Raw genomic sequence first — 20,927 nt, 5'->3', positions numbered from 1 at the left:
TACCCAGGATTTGTCATAAATGTGCACGATTATAAATATTACTGAATTTAGAGCTTGGTATGGTTCCTATGTAAAAATCAGAGGTCCTATTAGGTAAGAAGTGTTATCCTGAGATTTTGAATGAGGCCATTTGAGTGGGAGCATTTGAAAACTTAAATCCTGAGTGTCTCATGGACACTCTGGGCAAGCAGAACTCATTCCTTACCCTTTGTTAGATGAAAGCGGCCTCTCATTGCCTGGAGACCACAATCTTCACCAAAGATTATGCTTATCCTCCTGAAGATCTCTTCTTAACTCCCCACCATTGCATCTAGACCAATAACTAAGGTCAGTCCTCAAAATGGCCCAAGGGGAGCTATACTGTTCTTAGTGTGAGAGGAACTGGATCATTGATCAAGAAAGCTTTGGAAGCTAATATATGCTATCAGGAGCCAGGAGAATATGGGAATAGATCTTGAGGTACTGGATCAGGAGACATAGAATCTAAGATTATACAGGGGAAAGCTTTTTAACAAGCTGGTGCTCAAGATTTAACATTCTTGCAGAGATGCCCAGCGCTTATGCTAACATGCTGCTGGAATTATTGCATCTTTGAGGCTTGGAAATGTTGATGGACTATGACAATTGAGGTGGAGCTGTTAGAACTACTTTGGCAGAGAAGTGAATTTGGGGATCAGAATATTCAGGAAAGGCATGTTAGAATGGATTTATTACAAAAGACCAGAGAAACCACCGCTGACCCTGTTTCTCTGGAGGTCCTAGAGGACGCTGTCTTCACTCAAGCAGTAAGAAATGCACTAGTCAGAGCAAAGCAGGCAGCATTGGGGCCTCAACGGTGGCTGTCTTTGTAGGCTAGGGTTGATGGCAGGACATGGTGCTATAGCACTGGGCTCCCTAGTGTCAGTGAAGGTGATTAGATTCCAAAATAGCAGAAAAAAGGTGGTAGCCCTTAACTGTTGGAAACAAAGTGGGCATAATTACCATAATGGGCAATAAGACTGGAATGGCAAACACTGGGCCCTCACCTAAGTGTATTTGAGGCCATTCTACTAGATTTGGGTTCTCCTAGGGATGAGACAGGTGGGCAGGCAATGAGGGCATTTGTTGCCTTATACAAGCAGAAAAGATCAAAAGCTGGTAATCAGTAGACTGATGCCAACTTCTGCAATGGGTATCTCTTCAGACCTGACTCAGATCACTGACCTATTACCAATTGAAGGAGAGACCAGATACATTTCAGAAAGGACCCTGCAATGTCACCACAAATATATACAATAAATATCCCCTAACTTGTTCCCCCAGTGAGACCTTGTTTCCCAAAGGGACTTGTTCCCCAAATGCATATAGATGTACCAGAGTAACTACACAATGGGGAAAGGGGGAATACTCAGATTTGTTAATGACTATCAGATACAAGTCTGACCTGACAAAGATACCACAGAACCCAAAATGCCTCATGAAGGAGCCACATAATAAATAAAACCCCAATCCAAGGGCATCTCAGTGGGTCCAATGGGTCCATAAACCCACTCTGTGGTAATTTCCCTGGCCCCTGAGTGCATAAACTCAGAAGCTGACAGGATCCTCATAGTTGTTCTTTGACCTGTGGAGTAACAGTTATCATGGTAGCTAAGACCAAGTGCGAGGCCCTAAAATTTTCCCCGACACCCACCCACCTCCAACCAAGATGGTAAAACAGAAGCACTAACATATCATGGGTGAAAGAGTAGAGATTAATTCCACCATTAATGACTTAAAAGTAGCAGGGTGGTGATCCACGTCATATTCCCATTTAATTCACTTGTATTTCTGCTGCAAAGATCAAATGGGTCTTGGTGAGTGAAGGTGAATTGCCATAAACTTACCCAAGTAGAAGCCCCAATCATGGATACTGTGCTGGATATAGTAACTTTACTAGAAGAGATCAACACAGTATCTGGCACATGGTTTATAGCTATTGATCTAACAGATGCATTAATTTCAATCTCCATCAGGAAGGAAGGTCAAAAGCAGTTAGCATTCTCTTGGGACGGAAAGCAGTATACATCCAAAGTCTTGCTTCAAAGTTACGTTAACTCTTCTGTCACAATACAGCTTGAAAATAATTTGATCATATTGACACTCCTCATTGATACCTTTATCAATGGTATCATGTTAATCAAATCTAGAGAGTAGAAAATGGCAAGTATTGTGAATGTCATGGTAAGATACATTCATGTCAGAGCATGGGAGAAAAGCTACACAAATATGTGGGGGCCTCCCACATTGGGGACATTTTTAGGGGGACAACAGTCTGGGGCATGCTAAGACATTCCCTTCAAGCTCAAGGACAAGTTAATGCAACTCGCATCTCCTACCACTGATAAAGCAGCACAGTGCATGATGGGGTAGGTCACTCCTCCTCCCCTTCCTTCACCTCCTGCTTCTTTCTCTTTGATTTTCTGCATTAATTTAATTAATTTTTTAATTTTTTTATTGATGTCATAACAGTTTATAACATTATGAAATTTTAGTTGTACGTTATTGTTTGTGAGTCACTGTATAATACATTAATTTAATTTAATTTATATTTTTTTTGGTGAGGAAGACTATCCCTGAGCTAATATCCATCCCCAATCCTCTTCTTTTCGCTGAGGAAGATTGGCCCTGCGCTAACATCTGTGCCCATCTTACTCTACTTTACATGTGGAATGCCTGCCTCAGCATGGCTTGATAAGTGGTAGGGACGTCCGCGTCCGGGATCTGAAGCTGCGGAACCCTGGGTGGCCGAAGCGGAGCACGGGAACTTAACCACTATGTTACTGGGCTGGCCCCCTGCATTAACTTTAAAATAAATTTGTGAAATCACCTATAAAAATTTCTGGGCCTTTAAAAAATTTCTTGAAATTTTCCTGAAAGTTTCAAATACACACAAAAGTCTTAAGAGTCTAGTTATGATCTCCTATCCTCCAACCAGCCACATTCAACACATATCGAGATTTGCCACTCCTGCTTTCTTTATCCCAATTTTCCTGTTGAAATATCTGTAGAACATATCATAGATTTAATGCTATTATACTCTTATACACTTCAGTATGCATATTTAGGATAGGTTCTTACATTTTAAGTGAAGTGGTAATATATTATATTTGAAAGCAGAATGTGATACGTTAATGACGTATATTATAAACCCCAGAGCAACAGCCAAAAAATAAGAAAATGAAGTAAAGGTATGGAACACTTGAACAGCAGTATCAACCAACTTGACTTAGGTGACTTTTATAAAACATTCTACCCAACAATAGCAGAATACATTTTCTTTTCAGGTACACATGAACATTCACTATTCTAGTCTATGAAACAAGTCTCTAGAAACTTAAGACATTTAAAATGATACAAGGAATGTTCTCTGAACAAAATGTAATAGATAAATTAGAAAACAGTAACAAAAAATATATTGAGAAATGCACCCCAATATGGACATTAATCAACACACCTTTAAATAACTTGTGGGTGACAGGAGAAATCACGAGGGAAACTGGAAAACATTTGAACTGAATGAAAATAAACTGACTACATGTCAAATTTGTAAAATGTAGTTAAAGAAATACCAATAAAATTCCTAGCAGCGTTTTTGTAGATATAGACAAGTAAATTCTAAAATTTATAGGGAAGGGCAAATGAATTAGAACAGCTAAAATGATTTTGAAAAGGAAGAAAAAGTTAGAAGAATCATACTACCCTATTTAAAGATTTAACATAAAGCTACAGTAATAAAGACAGTGTAGTATTGGCAAAGGAATAGACACATCAATCAGTGGAACTAAACAGGGAGTCCACAAATTGAGCCATACAAATATCACCATTTGATCTTTGATGGAGGTGCAGAAACCATTCAATGGAGAAAGCAGTCTATTCAGCAAATGATGTTTTAACTTTTAGACATCCTTATGCAAAAAAAAGTGGACCCTGACCTAATAATCCTTACACCTTCTGTGAAAATTAACTCAAAATGCATCAAGATCTTAATGTAAAATTTAATCTATAAACTTTTTAAAAGAAAATATAGGAAAATCTTTGTTTCCTGGGGTTAGGCAAAGAGCTCTTAGAATTGACAGCAAAAGCACAAGCCATAAAAGAAAAAAATAATTATTAGCAATTCATCAAAAAAAAATCTTTTGCTCTGTGAAAGACAACGTCAAAAAAATGAAAAGACAAACAAAAGTCTGGGAGAAGATATTTGCAAATCACATATTCAGCAAAGGACTTGTGTCCAGAATATATCAAAGACTCTCAAAACTCAACAGTAAGAAAACCAACAACCCAATTTAAAAAAGGGCAAAGGACTTGATAAGGCACTTTATCCGTAGGATATAAAGATAATAAATATGCACTTGAATAGTTTAACATCATTATCCAGTATAGAAATGCACATTAAAACTCCCCTGAGATACCACAGCACACACATTAGAATGCTTAAAATAAAAAATACTGACAATACCAAGTGCTGGTGAAAACACAAAGCAACTGGAACCCTCATGATTGCTAGTGGGAATGTAATGGTACACGCTGGAAAGTAGTTTGGCAGTTTCTTGTCAAGTTAAACATATACTTACAATGTAACCCAGCAATCCCACTCCTGGGTGGGATTAGAGAAATAGAAGTTCATGTTTACACAAAATTCTGTATACTAATGTTCTTGGCAGTTTTATTTGTAATAGTCAAAAACTGGAAACAATCCAAATTTCACTCAAGGAGTGAATGGATAAACAAACTGTGGCACATCTATACAATGAAATACTACTCAGGAATAAGAGGTGTGAACACTGGATACGAGGAACAACTTGGAGGAATCTCAGAGATATTAATTATGCTGAGTGAAAGAAGCCAGTTGCAAAAGCTTACACACTGTATGGTTCCATTTATATGACATCCTGGAAAAGACAAAACTACAATGACAGAGAATAGATCAGTGGTTGGCAGGAGCTGTGGGTGGGGGGAGGGTAGGACTATAAATAGCACAAGGGACGTTTTGTGTGGGTGATGGATTGTTCTGTATCCTAGTTGTGGTGGTGATTACAGGAATCATAGAACTATATACCAAAACAAGTGAATTTTATCATATGACAATTTAAAACTAAAAATTAAAAAGAATTCAATGTAATTCACTACATTTACAGAATAGAGAAAAATTCTATAATTGCCTTAATAGATGCCACAAAATTATTTGACAGTATTCAACTCCCATTCATGATTAAAGCTGTCAGCTAATTAACAGTAATAAAAGGGTATTTCTTCAGCCTAACAAAGACATGTATGAAAAACCCACAGCTAATGTCACACTGTATAGTAAAACACTGCACATTTTTTTCTAGGTGATCGGGAACAGGGCAAGGGAGTCTGCTCTTACCACTCCTATGTATCATTGAACTGCAATAGGCCAAGAAAAAGAAGTAAAGGTACACACATTGGATAGGAAAAAATAAAGCTCATTTTTACTGATGGAGATATGATTGTGTATATCGAATTTACAAAAAAATCTACCCAAAACCAAATGGAACTAATGAGTGAATTTAACAAGGTCACATGATATAAGGTAAATATGCAAAAATAAATTATATTTCTATGTAGGGTAACTATTTGGAAAATAATATTAAAACAATATCAGTTAAAGTAGAATAAAAATTTAAAATACGTAGGGATAAATTTAACAAAATTATGTGTAAACATTGTACAATTAAAATTACAAAACATTACTGAGAGAAACTGTAAAAGACCAAAACAAATTCCTGTTTATGAATTAGAAAACTGGATATTGTTAACATGGCAATCCTTTCCAAACTGATCTACAGATTCAATGCCATGCCAATAAAAATTCCAGAAGACCTTAATGTAGAAATAGGAGAGCTGATTTAAAAATTTGTATGGAAACGTAAATGATGTAGATTAGCCAAAACAATTTTGAAAGGAAGTATAACATTACTCCCAAATTTCCTTATGGCCCTGGTTAGCAGTCAAGCCACATCCCTTATCTTATGCAGCTACCGACATGATTTCTATCACTATAGAACACTGCCTAGTCTAGGATTTCATATAAATTCAAATGGTATGTATTCTTTTGAGCCTTGCTTCTTTCACTCAGCATATTTTTGAAGATTCATCCATGCTACCTATTCATCAAGACTGTGTAGTATTGACATAAGAAAAGACGTGGATCAGGGGGATGGAATAGGGAGTCTAGAAATACAAAATAGGTGCATTTCCCATAATGGGCTGCAGGAATGAAGTGCTAACCAGAATGTTTTGAGCCTTAGGAGTCTTTAGGAAAGGCTAATAGTTCATAATGATCCTTGATTAAAAGATAGGCAGCCTCTGAAAACATTACTTGGTTATATAACAGGGAACATACTAGACTGGATGGATAAAAAACTCTCTACCAAAGTAGACAGTCACAACTTCTCACCCAGTTTCTAGACTAGACCAGTTCACAGACCCAAGACCCCTTGATTGAACAGGAGGCTGGGTCCATTTGAGGAATAAGCCTGCAGCACAGCTTCAAGTATACACTGAAAATCTGCCATTACTTCCCCACCAAGACCTATGGCCATTACTGAGAATGATGGTGCCATGGAGAAAGTGAAGTACCCACACATTTCAGGGATTACTATATATTTGTCTGAATTGACCCTAATTTATTGGGGCACAAAAGATCACTGTGGTCTACCATTCAAATGGGAGACTTGTGGTCATTCAAGCAATAGATGGAGTTTTGGCCCAAAGCTGTTTCCCATTGGGCTCAATGGGTCTGAAGACCCTACCTGGATGTATCTCCACAGTTCCTGAGTTCACAATTGGAATAATCATGCTTAGCAATTGGAAGAATCCCTCACTGACACCTTGACTCATCATGTGGAGTCTATTTTGGTAGGAATGGTCACATATGTGCATGCCCCATCTTCTAAGAGCAATACCATAATCATGCGCCATATAACAACATTTCAGTCAACAACAGACTGCATATATGACGGTGGTCCCATAAGATTAGTACCAAATGTAATGATGTACACCTGAAATTTATATAATGTTATAAACCAATGTAACTTCAATTAAAAAAAAAGATTAGTACCATATAGCCTAGATGTGTAGTAGGCTATACCATCTAGGTTTGTATAAGTACAACTCTATGTTCACACAATGAAAACATTGCCTAACGACACATTTCTCAGAACATATCCCTGTCATTAAGTGACAAATGACTGTACGTGTTTTGGAAATGGCAAGAATTCATGCCACCATCAAAGACTTTAAATAAACAGGGGTGATGATACCCATCAAGTCCACATTTAATTCACCTCCCCTTGACATGCAAAGTAGATGCATCATGCAAAATACCTATGGATGATGGTAAATTTAACCAGGAGGTGACTGTAATTACATCTGCTGTTTCAGATATGATATCTTTTTTTTAAATTGATGTTTTAATAGTTTTTAACATTGTGAAATTTTGGGTTGTACATTTTTGTTTGTCCATCACCATGTATATGACTCCCTTCACCCCTTCTGCCCACCTCCACCCCCCTTGCCCCTGGTAACCACAATATGGTTTTCTCTGTCCATGTGTTGGATTATATTCCACATATGAGTGAGATCATGCAGTGTTTGTCTTTCTCTTTCTGGCTTATTTCACTTAACATAATATGCTCTAGGCCCATCCATGTTGTTGCAAATGGGACAATTTTGTCTTTTTTTATGGCTGAATAGTATTCCATTGTATATATATATACCACATTTTCTTAATCCAGTGATCAGTAGAGAGACACTTAGGTTGCTTCCACTTCTTGGCTATGGTGAATAATGCTGCAAGGAACATGGGGGTGCATAAGCCTCTTTGGATTGTTGATTTCAGGTTTGTTGGATAGATTCCCAGTAGTGGGATGGCTTGGTCATAGGGCATCTCTATTTCTAATTCTTTGAGGAATCTCCATACCGTTTTCCATAGAGGCTGCACCAGTTTGCATTCCCACCAGCTGTGTATGAGGGTTCCTGTTTCTCCACATCCTCTCCAACACTTGTTGTTTTTTGTCTTGGTGATCATAGCCATTCTAACGGACATGAGGTGATATCTTAGTGTTTTGATTTGCATTTCCCTGATGATTAGTGATGTTGAACATCTTTTCATGCGCCTGTTGGCCATCTGTATATCTTCTTTGGAGAAGTGTCTATTCATTTCCTGTGCCCATTTTTGATCGGGTTGTTTGTATTTTTGTTGTTCAGTTGTGTGAGTTCTTTATATATTATGGAGATCAACCCCTTGTCAGATGTATGTTTTGCAAATATTCTCTCACAGTTGATGGGTTGTCTGTTCATCTTGATTCTGGTTTCACTTGTCTTGTAGAAGCTTTTTAATCTGATAAAGACCCACTTGCTTATTTTTTCTTTAGTTTCCCTAGTCTGGGTAGGCATGTCATCCGAAAAGATTCCTTTATGACCCATGTCAAACAGTGTGTTGCCTATATTTTCTTCTATGAGTTTTATAGTTTCAGGTCTCACCTTCAGGTCTTTGATCCATTTTGAGTTAATTTTTGTGAATGGCGATAGCAGATAGTCCACTTTCATTCTTTTGCATGTGGCTGTCCAGTTTTCCCAGCACCATTTATTGAAGAGACTTTCCTTTCTCCATTGTATGTTCTTAGCACCTTTGTCGAAAATTAGCTGTCCGTATATGTGTGGTTTTATTTCTGGGCTTTCAATTCTGTTCCATTGATCTGTCTGTCTGTTTTTGTAACAGTACCATGCTGTTTTGATTACTATTGCTTTGTAGCATGTTTTGAAGTCAGGGATTGTGATGCCTCCTGCTTTGTTCTTTTTTCTTAGGATTGCTTTAGCTATTCGGGGTCTTTTGTTGCCCCATATAAATTTTAGTATTCTTTTTTCTATTTCTGTGAAGAATGTCATTGGGATTCTGATTGGGATTGCATTGAATCTGTAGATAGCTTTAGGTTATATAGACATTTTAACTATGTTTATTCTTCCAATCCACGTGCATGGGATATCTTTCCATTTCTTTATGTCATCATCGATTTCTTTCAATAATGTCTTGTAGTTCTCATTGTATAGGTCATTCACCTCCTTGGTAAGATTTATTCCTAGGTATTTTATTCTTTTTGATGCAATTGTAAATGGTATTATCTTTTTGAGCTCTCTTTCTGTTAGTTCATTATTAGCATACAGAAATGCAACTGATTTTTGTAGATTGATTTTGTACCCTGCAACTTTGCTGTAGTTGTCAGACATGATATCTTGATAAACAACCCAACATACCCACAATCTGCTATGTATCTAGTTCTCAAAAAATGCTTTTTCCTCTATACAATTTTTAATGGCAATCAGAAGTAGTTTATCTGATTGGGTTGTTAGTTTTTTTGTTGTTGAGATGCATGAGTTATTTATATATTTTGGAGATTAAGCCCTTATCAGATGTATGGTTTGCAGATATCTTCTCCCAATTGTTAGGTTGTCTTTTCGTTTGTTGATGGTTTCCTTTGCTGTGCAGAAGCTTTTTAGTTTGACATAGTCCCATTTGTTTATTTTTTCTATTGTTTCTCTTGCCCGGTCAGACATGGTGCTTGAAAATATGTTGCTAAGACCAATGTTGAAGAGCGTACTGCCTATGTTTTCTTCTAGAAGTTTCATAGTTTCAGGTCTTACATTCAAGTCTTTAATCCATTTTGAGTTAATTTTTGTGTATGGTGTAAGGTAAGGGTCTACTTTCATTTTTTTGCATGTGGCGAGGGACATCACAACCGCAGAGGTCCTCCCTGAGGAGCAAGGGGTCCAAGCCCCACATGGGGCTCCCCAGACCAGGGGACCTGAACTGGGAAGATGAACCTCTATAACATCTGGCTTTGAAAACCAGCAGGGCTTATGTCTGTGAGAGCTGAAGGGCTGTAGGAAAGACTCCACTCTTAAAGGATGTGTGCACAAACTCACTCACTCCAAGTCTCAGTGCAGAGGCAGCAATTTGAAAAGTGCCTGCATCATATGTGAAAGAGATTCACTGACTAATTTTGGGTGTGTGCTGGTGGGACAGGGATCTGTTGAAACTTTCTCTGGGTACGGAAGCACTAGTGGGTGCCATTTATTTTACTCTCCTCCTACCTAGCAGGCCCAGCGATAGCGGATGCCATTTCTGACACTCTCCATCTACCTTGCTAGCACTCCTTGCCCCACCCCGGTGTTCCCCTGCAGACCCACCGTGCCTAACCTGCTGGCCTCAGCCTGTGTGCCTCCAAAGCGGCTCTGACCACACCACACCTGGCACTGGCCTTGGCCAGGACAGAAGTACCTCAAAGAAGCTCCTGTCCTGCCAAACCCAGTGGGCTGTCTCGGCTGGGACTGACATCCCCAGAAAACAGCTTCTGCCCCAGGCCCCCCCCCGACAGCAGCACACCCCAAGCAGTTGTGGCCAGGCCTTGCAGACAGCCACGCTGGGGAATGGGCCTGCACACAGCACACCTACAGCAATTGCAGTCCAGCCTAACAGCCAGCCAGCCTGGGGGCCACTCGTGCCCACCATCACACCTGTAACAATCATAGCCCAGCTACAACAAGAGGGCACGTGTAGCCCACACAGGGGCCACAACTGGAGCACCTGGCTCTGGTGACCAGGGGGGCTTGTGCTACTGGGCCCCACAGGATATCTTCCACAAAAGGCCACTCCTTCAAGACTGGGAATCATAACAGATCTACCTAATAAATAGAAAGACAAAGAGTTAGGCCAAATGAACAGACAGAGGAATATATCCCCAATGCAACAACAAGACAAAACCTCAGAAAAAGAACTAAACAAAATGGAGATAAGCAATCTACCAGATAAAGAATTCAAAGTAATGGTCATAAAGATGCTCGCTGAACTTGGGAAAAGGATGGATGAACACAGTGAGAACGTCAACAAAGAGACAGAAAATACAAAAAAGAACCAACCAGAGCTGAAGAATACAATAGCTGAAATTTGAAATACACTAGAGGGAATCAATAGCAGATTATGTGATACAGAAGAATGGATCAGCCATCTGGAAAATAGGGTAAGGGAAATCACCCAATCAGAACAACAGAGAGAAAAAAGAATTTTAAAAAAGCACAGATTGTTTAAGGGATCTCTGGGACAACATGAAGCATACTAAAATTACCATTAAAGGGGTCCCAGGGGCCAGCCCGGTGGCGCATGCGGGCAAGCCATGCTGTGGCAGCGTCCCATATAAAGTGGAGGAAGATGGGCTCGGGTGTTAGCCCAGGATCAGTCTTCCTCAGCAAAAAAAAAAAAAAAAAGGAGGATTGGCAGATGTTAGCACAGGGCTGATCTCCTCACAAAAAATAAAATAAAATAAAGGGGTCCCAGAAGAAGAGTGAGAGAAAGGGACAGAAAACCGGTTTGAGGAAATAATGGCTAAAAACTTTATTTTGGACCAAGGAAACAGACATCCAAGTCCAGGAAGCACAGAGAGTCCCAAATAAGATGAACCCAAAGAGACCTGTACCAAAACACATTATAATTAAAACATCAAAAGTTAAAGAGAGAATCTTACATGCAGCAAGAAAAAAACAACTAATTATATACAAGGGAACCCCATAAGACTATTAGTTGATTTTTTTAGCAGAAATTTTACAGGCCAGAAGGGAGTGACATGATATATTCAAAGCGCTGAAAAGAAAAGACTTGCAGACAAGAATTCTCTACTTGGCAAGGTTATCATTCAGAATTGAAGGAGAAATAAAGAATTTCCCAGATGAGCAAAAGCTTAAGGAGTCCATCACCACTAAACCGGTCTTACAAGAAATGTTAAAGAGACTTCTTTAAACAGAAAAGTAGAGGCCATAACTAGAAATAAGAAAATTATGGAAGAAAAGATCTCATTAGTAAAGGCAAACATATACTAAAGGTAGTAGATCAACCACCTATATAGCTAGTATGAAGGTTAAAAGACAAAAGTACTAAAAGCCATATATATCTACAATAACCAGTTAAGGATACACAAAATTAAAAGATGTAAAATATGATGTCAAAAGCATAAAACAGGGAGGGGGGTAAAAATGTAGTACTTTTAGAATGCACTCGAACTTAAGTGACCACAACTTAAAATAGACAGCTATATATGAACTTCATGGTAACAACAAACCAAAAACCTATAATAAGCACACAAAAAATAAAGAGAAAGGAATACAAACATACCACTAAAGGAATTCATTAGATCACAAGGGAAGAGAGCAAGAGAAGACAGGAACAGAGAACTACAAAAACAACCAGAAGACAATTAACAAAATGGCAATAAATACATACCTATAAATAACTACTTTAAATGTAAATGGACTCAGTGTTCCAATCAAAAGACATGGGGGACTGAATAGATTAAAAGAAAGACCATATATATGCTGCCTACAAGACACTCACTTCAGATCTAAAGACACATTCAGACTGAAAGTGAAGGGATGAAAAAAGATATTCCATGCAAATGGAAATGAGAAGAAAGCTGAGTTAGCAATATTTATATCAGACAAAATAGACTTTAAAAAAAAAGACTGTAACAAGAGACAAAGAAAGGCATTACACGATGATAAAGGGATCAATCCAACAAGAGGATATAACATCTGTGAATATTTATGCACCCAACATAGGAGCACCTGAATACCGACGCAAGTACTCACAGAAATAAAGGAAGAAATCTACAGTAATATATTAATAGTAGGGCACTTGAACACTCTATTTACATCAATGGATAGATTATCCAGACAGAAAACCAATAAGGAAACAATTGGCCTTAAACAACACATTAAACCAGATGGGCTTCATAGATATATAGAAAACAATATATACAGAACATTCCACCCCAAAACAGCAGAATACATATTCTTTTCAAGTGCACATGAAACATTCTCCAGGATAGAGGACATGTTAGGCCACAAAACAGGTCTCAATAAACTTAAGAAGACTGAAATCGTGTAAGCATCTTTTCCAACCACAATGGTAAGAAACTAGAAATCGATTACCAGAAGAAAACTGGAAAAAACACAAAAACATGGAGGTTAAACAACATGCTACTAAACAATCAATGAGTCAATAAAGAAATCAAAGAGGAAATCAAAAAATACCTTGAGACAAGTGAAAACAGAAACAAAATGTTTCAAAATCTATGGGATGCAGCAAAGGCAGTTCTAAGAGGGAAGTTTATAGTGATACAGGCCTACCTCAGGAAAGAAGAAAAATCTCAAATAAACAATCTAACCTTACCCCTAAAGGAAGTAGAAAAAGAAGATCAAACAAAGCCCAAAGATAGCAGAAGGAAGGAAATAAAGATCAGAGCAGAAATAAACCATTAGAGGCTTAAAAAAAAATAGAAAAGATCAATGAAACCAAGAGCTGCTTCCTCAAAAACATAACAAAATTGATAAATCGTTAGCCAGACTCACCAAAATAAAGAGAGAAAGAGATAGGGTCCAATTAAACAAAATCAAAAATGAAAGAGGAGAAGTTACAACTGACACCACAGAAATACAAAGGATCATAAGAAATAACCACAACCAATTATATGCCAACAAATTGGACAACCTAGAAGAAATTGATAAATTCCTAGAAACGTACAATTTCCCAAAACTGAGTCAGGAATAAATAGAAAATCTGAACAGACTGATTACTAATAATAAAATTGAATCAAAAATCAAAATCTCCATTGGGGCTGGCCCAGTGGCATAGTGGTTAAGTCTTCATGCTTCACCTCAGCGGCCAGTGGTTCGCGGGTTCCAATCCCGGGCATGGACATAAGCACTGCTTATCAAGCCATGCTGTGGCAGGCGTGCCACATATAAAGTAGAGGAAGACAGGCATGGATGTTAGCCCAGGGCCAATCTTCCACAGCAAAAAGAGGAGGATTGACAACAGATGTTAGCTCAGGGCAAATTTCCTCACACACACACACACAAAGCTCCCAACAAACAAAAATCCAGGACCAGATGGTTTCACAGGTGAATTCTACCAATATTTAAAGCATTAATACCTATCCTTCTCAAACTATGCCAAAAAATTGAAGAGGAAAGAACACTTCCAAACTCTTTCTATGAGGCTCACATTACCGTGATACCTGAAGCAGACAAAGATAATACAAAAAAAGAAAATTACAGGCTAATATCCCTGGTGAACACAGATGCAAAAATTTCAACAAAATATTAGCAAATAAAATTCAACAATACATTAGAAGGATCATACACCATGATCATTCTTGGGATTTATCCCAAGAATGCAAGAATGGTTCAATATCCACAAATCAATCAACGTGATACACCACATTAAGAAAACAAAGGATAAAAATCATCTCAATAGATGCAGAAAAAGCATTTGACAAAATTCAACATCCATTTATGATAAAAACTCTCAACAAAGTGGGTATACAGGGAACATACCTCAACATAATAAAGGCAAACCCACATATGACAAACCCACAGCTAACATCCTACCCACATATGACAAACCCACAGCTAACATCCTACTTAACAGTGAAAAGCTGAAAACTTTTCCTCTAAGATCAGAAACAAGACAAGGATGCCCACTCTCGCCACTTTTATTCAACATAGCATTGTCTTAGCTACAGCAATCAGACAAGAAAAAGAAATAACAGGCATCCAAATTGCAAAGAAAGAAGTAAAACTGTCACTGTTTGCAGATGACATGATACTATATAGAGAAAACCCTAAGACTACACCAAAAAAATATTAGAACTAATGAATGAATTCAGTCAAGTTGCAGAATACAAAATCAATATACAGAAATCTGTTGAATTCCTATACACAAACAACGAACTATCAGAAAGAGAAATTAAGAAAACAATCCCCTTTACACTTGCATCAAAAAGAATAAAATATCTAAGAATAAACTTAACCAAGGAGGTGAAAGACCTACACTCTGAAAACTCTAAGACACTGATGAAAGAAACTGAAGACGACACAAATAAAAGCAAAGATATACTGTGCTTATGGATTGGAATAATTAATATTTTTAAAATGTCCATACTACGCAAAGCAATCTATAGATTCAATGCAATCCCTATCAAAATTCCAATGCCATTTTTCATAGAACTAGAACAAGTAATCCTAAAATGTGTATAGAACCACAAAAGACCCCAATTAGCCAAAGCAATCTTGAGAAAGAAGAACAAAGCTGGAGGTATCATGTTTCCTGGTTTCAAACTATACTACAAAGCAACAGTAATCAAAATAGTATGGGACCAGCACAAAAACAGACACAAAGATCAATGGTAGAATAGAGAACACAGAAATAAACCCACAATTCTATGGTCAATTAATCTATTGCAAAGGAGGGAAGAATACACAATGGGGAAAAGACAGTCTCTTCAATAAATGGTGTCGGGAAAATTGGAGAGCTACATGCAAAAGAATGAAACCGGACCACTTTCTTAACACCACATACAAAAATTAACTCAAAATAGATTAAAGACTTGAATGTCAGATTGGAAACCATAAAACTCCTAGAAGAAAACATAGGCAGTAAACTCTTTGATATCAGTCTTAGCAGCATAGTTTTAGATATGTCTTCTCAGGCAAGGGCAATAAAAGCAAAAATAAACAAATGGGACTTCATCAAACTAAAAAGCTTTTGCACAGTGAAAGAAACCATCAAGAAAATGAAAAGGCAACCTACTGAATGGGAGAAGATATTTGAAATTATATATCCAATGAGAGTTCAATATCCAAACTATATAAAGAATTCATACAACTCAATTAAAAAAAAATCTGATTTAAAAAATGGGCAGAAGATCTGAATAGATGTTTTTCCAAAGAAGACATACAGATGGCCAACAGACACGTGAAAAGATTCTCAACATCACTAATCATCAGAGAAATGCAAATCAAAACCGCAATGAGCTATCACCTAACACCTGTCAGAATGGATATTATCAAAAAGACAACAAATAACAGCTGTTGGTGAGGTTGTAGAGAAAAGCAAACCCTCCTGCACTGTTGATGGGAGTGTAAACTGGTGAGGCCACTGCGGAAAACCCGTATGGAGGTTCCTCAAAAAAATTAAAAGTAGAACTATCACATGATCCAGCAATTCCACTTCTAGGGATTTATGCAAAAAAAAAAATGAAAATACTACTTTGAAACGATATATGCAAACCTATGTTCATTGCAGCATTATTTACAAGAACTAAAATACGGAAGCAACCTAAGTTTCCATCGACAGATGAATAGGCAAAGATGATGTGCTATAGGGGCCGGCCCAGTGGCACAAGCAGTTAAGGGTGCTTGCTCTGCTGCGGTGGCCCGGGGTTTGCCAGTCTGGATCCCGGGCATGCACTGACGCACCTCTTGTCAGGCCAGGCTGTGGTGGCATCTCATGTAAAGTAGAGGAATATGGGCATGGATGTTAGCCCAGAGCCAGTCTTCTTCAGCAAAAAAAAAAAAAAAAAAGAGGAGGATTGGCAGATCTTAGTTCAGGGCTGATCTTCCTCAAAAAAAAAAAGTGATGTGGTATACATATACAATGGAATATTACTCAGCCATAAAAAGGAATGAAATATTGCCATTTGCGGCAACATGGATGGACCTATGCTAAGTGAAATAAGTCAGACAGAAAAAGACAAATACCATATGATTTCACTTATATGTGGAATCTAAAAAAGAAAACAAAGGAACAAATAAAACAAAACACAAAACAAACTCATAGATACAAAGAGCAAACTGGCGGTCACCAGAGGAGAGGGGAGTGGGGAGATGGGAAAAATAGATGAGGGGATTAAGAGGTACAAACCTCCAACTTGAAATGTTACGGGGATGTCATGTACAGCATAGGGAATAGAGTCGATATTATTGTAATAACTCCGTATGGTGACACATGGTTACTAGACCTATCATGGGGATCACTTTGTAAAGTACATTAATGTCAAATCGCTATGTTGTATGCCTGAAACTAACATAATATTGTATGCCAACTGTAATTCAATTTTTAAAAAAGTGTCTTTGCTCAGGAAAAATAAAGAGACGGCTTCCAGAAAAAATGCACTTTTAATATTGCTTTAAACACCGAAGAGTAAGTGAGAGCATCCTAGGAATCCTTTGGTGAAATATGAATGTTTATGATCCTGGCCAGAGGGATCCTTAAAGTTTTCTTTAAACAGTCAGACATGCCCTAATGTTTCTCTACTATTAAAAGAAAAACTAGAGATATTTTTAATGGAGAAGGCTTGTCTTCCTTTTCTTCTTGATTTACTCATCTTCCTCCCTCTCCTCTTCTTCCTCTTCCCCCTCCTCCTCTTTTGTGTGTTTCTTACAAAGCACAAGGCAGCAAAATAAAATTAAAAGAATCAAAGGAATAAGCCACAATACTGACAGGTAACCCACCTTATCTTGCACTTCTAACTCTTCCATCTGGTACTTAGGAGGTGGGCTGCTATCATCACTGCCTCCATTGCCTTTGTGCTCGCAGTACGGAGGTGCCCATCCACGGTTGCAGTGGCAGTGCTGTTTATTATTGCAGACTCCCTTCATGCTGCAGGTCTCAGGCTTACAGTCATGGGAAGGAAAAACCATATCGACACACTGCTTGCGGATGCACATCTTTTCTGGACCACACACTGTGCCATCTTTCACTTGACCAATATCAGGTATGGACATTCCTAAATGATAATCAGTGCTCCAGCAAGTGGTGTTATTGAAGTGAACCTGATGCACTGTAGGATGACCTATCAGTTTAGGAATTACTCCCACAATTTCACATTGAACTCTGCCACACAGGATATCAGAGGGATTACATTTTACATATAGTGTCTTGATATCACAGTGACCAAATTGATTTCCTTGGGTGTTGATTTCCTGGTAGCAATTCTGAGATGCACTCCTTGCATCTTTGCCAAAAATCTCCCTGCACTGTGTCATGGTTATTACAGCTCTTTTGATAGCAGTAGGCACTGTCACTACAGGGAATCCCATCCTGCACATATACGTCGTCTGGGCACTGATGGGATGTCCCATTGCACCACTCTGGAAGGTCACATTCACCGATCTGTTGTCGGCACAAAGTCCCTGATGGCATCATCTTGCACTCTTCGCAACAAAGCCCAAAAGCACAAGCAGCTGCAGACTTCAGAGTGCAGTTCAGTAGACAACAGGGATCATTTACACACTGGTGTGTGGTTCCACAGTCACACTCCTCTCCTTCTTCAACCACTAGCTTCCCACAAAACTGCACCCTAAGATATTCCCTGGATGTGGAGGAGGGTGAATACATAATCCAGTACGGAAAGTATTGTCCCAATACTGGGCATAACTGCAGTTGCTGAATTTATTTGTAACCTGTCTGGAGGGATACATTATGCACCACTGAAGTGCACACACACACCATTGATCATCATGCTCCATACCCAAATTATGACCAAGCTCATGGGACTCAATAAGTGCAAAAGAAAACAGACTTTATCTTCGAAAACATCAACTCCAGAATTAAAAGGACTCTGGCATATTCCTCCAACGTAGGCAACACCAAGCTTTATGCCAAATGATTTTTTTATGAAAAGATGGGCAGCATCGTGTGTTAGTCAGACCTCAAGTTGAAAATACTTCCAAACAGCAAAATCTGTCACAAGCTTATCTGTGTCATCTGTGGCAACTGGGTTTCCTTCATTCCAGATCTCAATCCCAGTCAAAATTACATCAAGCTCGAGAGGTCGATAGAGGATATCCATTATATTGCTGACATTAAATATTTCGTACTGCACTACTGACACATTACTTTCAGAGTGAACATATCGAAGATGCTCTATGACCACTACCAGCTCAAGAAACCGCAAGTGAGTGCACCAGCCTGTATAAGAACTTTGCATCAGAGTGGAATTATACGACTCTTGCATCTTCAATTGGCGTGCTATTTCCTCTTCTGTTAACCCACATCTCCTGGGTGGGAGGTGTATTGTCGTTGTCTATCTTGTAGACCAGGTGTTCAAATGTGGCAGAAACCCTAATTGGCTCAATTACATAAGCAAGGTCATTTATCTGTGGCATTCCTCAAAAGCCCCCAGTACAGGTACTGAGGGCAACCAGGGACTTGGGGACCCCCTCCACATAACCATGATAGTAGCAGTCATCAGGAACAAAAGGCTGATCCTGGTGGAGGGCACCCTGGTCTGTGTAGGTGAACACCAGCAGATGTCTGGAAACCAAGAGCTTCTTGACCTTCAAGTGGACAATGTGTCTCTGGCCCCCAAACCGCAGGCTGTAGTAGAGCCAGCCAGGAGCCTCTGCACCTCTGCTGCTGCCAGTCACCTTCAAGGGGATCACCAATTCTGAGGAGAAGTGGTGCTGGGAGGGCCTGGACTGAGAGCGTCCAGAAATGGACACGACACCCCAAACCAGAGCAGCAGAAGAGTGACCCTGATGTGCACCAGGGTCTCACCCACTGCCATTATGGAGCTGTCGTTATGGAGCCATCTGTCCAGAGCAGAAAAGCAGGGCATGAGGCACTGCTGGTCTGGCTCCTCCCGAGTCTGAGCTGCTCAGGGTGTGGGGCTGACCTTTATGGATCTGTGTCCTAGCAGGGCTGGATCATCAGAGCTGCAGTGCTGAAAGTGAAAATAGAAAGAAGAGCTAGGATGGATGGGTAGCAGAGGGAGGGTGGGAGAGAGAGAAAGAAGAAACTAAGTAAAAGTGATTCTTTAGTTGGGACAAGGCTTGAATCTATGAAACATGAGATTGTCTCTTCTTATATATAGGTAAGGGGAGGGAATGGGGAAGGGCAGGTTTCTAGGGGAAGAGCTAGAAGGAGATTCGTCACAGGTGCATAAGTGTTGAACCTGGATGGTGGATACATAAGGATTCATTACATACTGTTCTCTTAACATGTAAACGGGCATGAAATTTTCCATATTAAAAAAGGTGACATCCGACTCCCAAATTTTGCCTCCAGCTAAAAATCTACTGGTACCCTGCTATCTTCAGCAAGCATGTGGATAATCCATCCAAAACCCACCATTTTTTATCCCTTTATTCAGATCATTTGTTCCAGCTCCCCTTTTCTTCTACAGACAACTTCTCTAGCCCCTATTCTGTTTGAAGTGAGCAGTCAAAGTAAGCCCCATTTAAGGGACTCATTACTTTGGGAGACCCCCTCCAATCAAGACAAATTTTTACCTGCAGAAAAGCCCTGGACAGTCAAAGGAAGGCAGCCACACTGATGGGGTAGCAGGGAGCGGGGCGCTATTCTGGGGCAAGGCAAAGAGCCCAATTGCCTCCAATCACAGGAAGGAGGCAGTAGCCTGCTCTCCACCCAGACCAGCTGCATCATGTTCTCAATCATAAGAGACTCATCTTGGTTGTGTAAATATAGACTCTATTCTGTTTTTCACATGGCGGGTGAGTTAGCTGAATTCTCTAGAGAAAGCTGGATTGAGGAGTTTAAACCTAGAGTCAGTACATTAAAATATTCAGAAGACCATAATTCAAGTGGACTTACATCATTCCTGCTGAAAATAACAATTTTAGCTCGCATAAAAGCTAATTTTGTTTATTTGCTGACTTTCAGTTAAAAGTAACAATAATTTGCTTAATATTTGAAAGCAAATCTGGAGACGATTTAAACACACAGTGGTGACCTGAATCTTCTCAATAAGAACACAAATGGGATCAGCAGTATAGAGCATGAGACATAGCCTCGGCATTCTGATATCAAGAACACATGTATACATCTGGATACTTTTGCAGAACTAATGGATGACTACTGGAAACCAAGAATACTAGATGACCCTCTTAGGGAAAGCATCTCTGATAGAGGTGAAATCCTAATTACCAGGTTTCTTATCCAAGTCTCTTCAGGATATGCTTAGTATTTGCTACAGATGTGGGGATATTAAGATAGGAATGCATGAGCTGTAAGAGGATTAATAAAGATA

At 39.0% G+C, this 20,927-nt stretch overlaps 1 pseudogene; it reads right to left on the bottom strand.

Annotated features, from left to right (window-relative positions):
* Positions 1-17,239: 17,239 nt before the first annotated feature.
* LOC101387973 (disintegrin and metalloproteinase domain-containing protein 20-like) lies at positions 17,240-19,460 on the bottom strand (annotated as a pseudogene).
* Between the last annotated feature and the right edge of the window lie 1,467 nt (positions 19,461-20,927).

This window comes from Ceratotherium simum, chromosome 24 (genome assembly GCF_057802395.1).
Source record: "Ceratotherium simum simum isolate JZ-2026a chromosome 24, ASM5780239v1, whole genome shotgun sequence".
NCBI classification, from domain to species: Eukaryota; Metazoa; Chordata; class Mammalia; order Perissodactyla; family Rhinocerotidae; genus Ceratotherium; species Ceratotherium simum.
This window is presented reverse-complemented; position numbering and strand designations above follow the sequence as displayed.